General features: G+C 37.3%; 1 pseudogene; it reads left to right on the forward strand.

The window, feature by feature from the left end:
* The window catches only part of LOC130020655 (UDP-glucuronosyltransferase 2B31-like), a 43,171-nt pseudogene extending 40,479 nt beyond the window's left edge, over nt 1–2,692 (forward strand).
* Nucleotides 2,693–6,033: the final 3,341 nt, after the last annotated feature.

The following is a 6,033-nucleotide window of genomic DNA, read 5'->3' on the forward strand; positions in this document are numbered from 1 at the left end:
TTGGCTGACGATGCTCGTCCCTTGGTTCCGGTAGTGGTCTTACCCATCCGACTACCAGACACTCCAAATGAAACATCCTGGCACGGGTCTGGTAGCATGGTTATGGCGAGCATGTTATGCTCCTTCTGAGGGAGAAGGACCAACCAACTTTTGGTATTTTAAACATTAACTGTGAGATTTTTCCACATTGCAGCCAAAGTATTGTATCAGAAGTCTTTTCTATCAGCACAATCCCAGTAGGCGTATATTGGCTTTCAGTTGTAGTATTGCTATAAATTTTTCTAATACTTCAGTTATTATCTTGTCATATGACTAAGGCATCATATATTCTCTTCTAAAAAATACTTATGCTAAATTTTTAGAAAATTTAAAGCCAGTGTTTCTTTGAACCCAGAAAGAAGAGTTGATGTTCACATTAAGAAGTAATATTGCTACTTAATATTAATTATTATAATTAATTAATGTTAGGGTTCAAACCAAGCATGTAACTCCTGACCACTGAACCGTAGTTCTGGCCCATGTATGTTCATTTTTTATTATTGTCCATTTTTTGGGTCAGACCTGTCTGTGCCCAGGGCTTAATCTTGGCTCTGTGTTCAGGGACAGAGCAGACTCCCGGCAGACTTGAGGGATATTATGTGATGCTAGGTCAGAGTTACATGCTTGGTTTGAACCCTAATACAACATGGCACCACAACATCACCAGGTCTACTCTTGGGGGCAGGGAAGGGTGCCCAGTGACACTCATTGTAGTCTTAGACTCCCCCAGCATTACAAGGCCCCAGTGGCAACTGACCCCCAGCCCAGCTGACTGAGTACCACAGGGTGTGACCTCCAGATACCCTTAGCAATGCTCTAAAAGCCCCAAGCAAATATACAAACCATGATTACAAAGGGGCTGGCGCAATAGCACAGCAGGTAGGGCGTTTGCCTTGCAGGAGGCCAACCAGGCTTAACCTAGTTCGATTCCTCCACCCCTCTCCAAGAGTCCGGCAAGCTACCGAGAGTGTCTCGCCCACCTGGCAAAGCCTGGCAAGCTACCTGTGACATATTTGATATAACAAACACAGTAACACAAGTCTCACAATGGAGATATTACTGGGCCCGCTCAAGCAAATTGATGAACAATGGGAAGACAGTGCTTCAGTGCAATTAATTAATGTAAATAATGACAGAATCTAGTATGTTATTTCAAAACATTTTCCATTAGGAGCAGGTGGTAATTCTGGTCTTTGACTGTATACTTAGAAAAAGATATGGTTTTATGTATGATAACATAAATGCTAAATGTTTGTTTACTTTAAAGTATTTCATGTTATGTATTTCATGTACTGTGATAAAATTTGTAGTGTTTAGTATAGCATCCATCAATTTCAAATGTATTGCTACTCTCATATTATTGTTGAATTAGAAGAATATTTAAAAATTTATTTTCTCGAAGAAAATTTTTTTTAATTTAAGATATCAAAAGAATGTGTAGTATTAAAAAACATAAAGGAAATTGGCAGTATAAAAATAACTAAAATGATATTGTACAATTAAATAGGCACACACTGACATTAAATCTGTCCAGAAGAAATTGCATAAAAATATCAAAATTGTCATAGGGCAATTAAAAATGCACTTACATATGGTTAATAAGATAGACTTTTTAAAAAAGGACCTGAAGAATTAAAGAATTATACTAAATATTGTTAATTACAAAAGCGGAAAATGATCAACTTCAGAATAACTGTGAAAAAATGTAATAATCAACAATCTACTAATCTAGAATAATTTAGGCAAGAATGTTACTAAAATAAATGCAAATATTTCATAATGATAAATGACCTGCTTTGTAAGGGACAATTGTCTCATAAAAAAAAGGTGTATGGCTAAAAGATAAAACCAACATGAGACCATTAGCCTTTAGAGAAAATCTTAAATAAAATCTCAATAACATAAGATTTACCAGAATAATAGAATTTTCCTAAAATCTTTGCAGAACACACAGATTGTAATCTGCATGATATAAAATAATTGAGAACCTATTCATTTCAAAAATTCCTATAAGAACAATAAGCCAAGATGCAGTTACTTAGAAAAATACAAGTGATATATAGTATATTTTCTTAATCAAGTGAGCATACTGAATTTCAAATTATCAGTATAAGAATAAGATAAAGCATATTTATCTTATATTCCTTATTCATTGCAAAATAGTTGTAAATTTAAAAATTCCTATGAAACTCTAAAGTGCCAGTGAAGGCCACCCAAATATACTGCTGCATCCATAATCCTAGGACATCAGCTTCATTCATAGGAGTGACATTTAAAATCCCTCAAGGAACACTTCAGCAATCTCACTTCTCTCAATATGCCCTTTGGGGCTCTTCCTTAGGGATAAGGAGAATGCGATGAAACTCAGGGCAATTCAACGAGATCAGCCAGTGAAGCCTCTGGACAGGGCGGTCTGGACAGGGCGGTCTTCTGGATCGAGTTCGTCATGCGCCACAAAGGAGCCAAACACCTGCGGCCCGCCTCCCACCGCCTCTCCCTGCTCCAGTACCACTCTCTGGACGTGATCGGCCTCCTGCTGGCCTGTGTGGCAGCTGCCCTGTGGCTCATCACCAAATGTTGCCTGTGCTGTTGCCGGCTGTCTTCTAAATCAGGGAAGAAGGAAAAGAGGCAGTAGCTGCATCTGAGGCCCCAAGCTGCTCTCTCTCACAGACAGGATCCTTCTAGTTTATTCCAGAAAGAAGGTGAAGGGCCTGGATCCATTTCACCTCTGATAAAAAAAATTCTTTTCTGAATTGATTTCTTGTTTTAAAACTTGCTTGTCAATTATTAACTACCATTTAGAGTTCTAAATATGTCATTCCAAGGAGAAAAATAAAGGAAATAAAATTATATTTTATGTGTTGTATGTATTGAAGTATATAACTCAGTCTTTTAAAAATGTACAGAAATTCCTGAGATAAATTCAATTTGCAATATTGCTATGGACAAATAAGAAATTATAATCTATTATTAAATATTTTATTAATAATATTGATGCTTATTATTTTGTACATAACTGTGTATATCATGTATTCTGTTTTATATGTGCAATAACATTATTGTGTACTCAGCATACAAACAGAATATTTACCTCATTTTAGACTAAAGCAATGCAATTTTGAATTTTGACATTCTATGGTAAAAATGTATAAAATAATTTACGTGCTTCTGTTTTAGGGATTACTAATGATATTTTGCATGTATGTATGTATGTATGTGCATGTGAAGAAAAATGTTTTGTTCAGACAAAACTTAGAGATTTGATGGGAGATAAAGAGAGACATGTGCTCAAGACAGAACATGTGTTCTCCAGAATGCAAAAAGCAGAGAATCTCAGTTATGGTCCTCTTGTTGTTCATCAATCTGCTCGAGAGGACCCAGTAATGTCTCCATCGGGAGATTTGTTGTTACTATGTTTGGCATATTGAATACATCACGGGTAGCTTGCCAGGCTCTGCCCTGCGGGCGAGATACTCTCCGTAGCTTCCGGGCTGTCCAAGAGGGGCGGAGGAATAGAACATGGGTGGGCCATGTTGGCTGTGTGCAAGGCAAACGCCCTACCGCTGTGCTATCGCTCCAGCCCAGAAAATGATTTTTCATGGGTGTTACATATTTAAATATATTATTTTAACATATATAAAAGTTATACATCGACTTTTAAAGTGATTATGTTGAATATGTTTTAGGTCTACTTAAATCTTTAAAATAGGTTTTCCCACAAGAAAATATCGACTTTAGATCCGCATCTTATAGCACTAAAGATGAGAACAATTACGTGCCATAAAATATTCTCTTCAAACAATTAAGAGTTTCCATAGGCAATTTAAGTAAGTACATTTTAAAAACCTATGAAAAGATTTACAGAAAAAAAAGTAAGAACTACTAGTTATAAAGCAAGTTTTTGCATGAAATGTAATTATAGAGGCCAAAAGAGAGTGTTGGCCTTGCATATCGCTGAACAAGGTTGATCCCAGGACCCCATATAAAATCCAAGTGTGTCAAGATTGAACCCTGAGCATAGTGAAGACTGAACCCTAAGAACTTTAGGTAATTCCCCCTAAAATGCACAAATGTACCTATATGCAATGAAATTCAGGTGTTTAAGTACGATATTTCCCTTTTCTTAGATTTAGAAAGTCCTGAATCTATTTTGTTTCTAAGTATATTACCTTATTATGATATTCTGGTAACACATATATATAAAAGATAGTCTTTTGATTTCAGCATCCTTCAGCTAATGTAGGTATTTTATTTTCCTAGAAGTGGTCTTTTAGCTGAAAAAAAGGTTGATACATTATAGGCATACTGTCTTTATCCATCATTCATTATTTGAATGCATCCGTATATGACCTTTAAGAATATTGAACAACATGTTTTTATTCACTGGTGTTGTTTTATCATGAGAGCACACCAGTTGTGTTCAAGAATTGTTACTGGACCTATGCTCTGGCAGAGATTTGAGGACCCTAAATGGTGCCAAGGATCAAAATCAGCTGAGCTGGGGGCACCTTTCCTGCTGTGTGGTTTCTTTGGTCTGCAATATGTGTTGTCATGTGTACCAGGAAGCCACAACTGCCAATCATTACTCTCCTTCTCTGCTTTTTTCTCCTCACTCTGCCCAGAATGAAGAATTGTGTCTTTAGGTGGGTACTAGATTGACATGGCAGACATACAAAGGGGAGAAAGTCTTTTGGGGGGTTTGCACTAAAGTTATAATGCCAGTAACTATGTACCCATGACTTGGGATGGGAATTGAAAAATCCTACTACTTGCAAGGCAGACAATGATAAATCCCAGACCTTGACACAGTGTGTTGAATATAGCCTTGTGCCAGAAAACTCCGGGGCTCACAGAATCCAAGTTACCCTCTCCCTCCTGGAAATGTGTTTCTGAGCTGTGTCCTCGCTGCCCGTCAGCACTCATTCCACTCTTAGAGATGCTCAGCACTCTCTCCAGCTAGTTTTGGTCAAGGAAAGGTACAGAACTATTCCCAATGGAGATTTTCGCATTGTAGGGACTAAGAAACACTCTCACTTCACACCCTATCTCCCATCAAGACCCTACCTTCACAACTTCTTTATCAACTCTGTGTTGGATACTCGGCTGCTTCCAGGTTTTTGTATAGTAAATAGCATTACAATAAACATATATGTGTACATACTAAAGCAATCTTTGGAAAACTTTGATCATATATGTAGAAGTGGAATTGTGTAATTGAGAAATACTCACACCTTTCATAGAGTTCACCACTTTAGACCCAATTCACATTAATAAAGTAGGGGTGGTCCTATTGCCCACAACTCTATCCTCTGTCATTTTGATATAAACCACTCATAAAGACCTGTTCTTAACAGTGAGATGAGATTTCATAGTCTTTAACTTGCATTTCACTTATAAGATCTGATTTGAAATATTTTTCTGTGCCCTTTGAGCTTCTGTATAACTCAGTCATACAGTGGAAGAAAACGGTATGGGTCAGGGAACCTTTATGGGGTTGCTGTGGAAATCATATGGCACCTGAGCTGAACTGGGTTATTGTCAATAGTCATGTGGTTAGTTGCATGCAGTGAACCCAAGTTCTGTCCCCAGCATGGCCTCTAGTTCCCCTAGCACTGCCAGGAGTAACTTCTAAATACTAATCTAGGAGTGAACCCTGAGAAATGCAGGTGAAGAGAAAGAAAAAAATAAAAGCAAATACAAAATCCCAGAGTACACCTGGACAACCACATGTAGTGCCAAGAATCAAACCCAAGTCAGCTAATTGCAAGCTAAGTAACTTACCTGCTGTACTAACGCCCCCCCCAACAAAGCAAAACAAGTGCTCAAGGCATCACTTCTAAGAAACTCATATTAAACTAGACAATAACTTTTGCTTGAATTAATATGTCATGAAACAGTGTACAGTGTCATCTCATTACCACTAGCCTTAACAGTCTTATAAAAATATTATGTGATATTGATAAATTGCATACTAGGTCATTTCTCAATGAAAGT

Source organism: Sorex fumeus, unplaced genomic scaffold, assembly GCF_029834395.1.
Source record: "Sorex fumeus unplaced genomic scaffold, SorFum_2.1 ptg000013l, whole genome shotgun sequence".
Classification (NCBI taxonomy): domain Eukaryota; kingdom Metazoa; phylum Chordata; class Mammalia; order Eulipotyphla; family Soricidae; genus Sorex; species Sorex fumeus.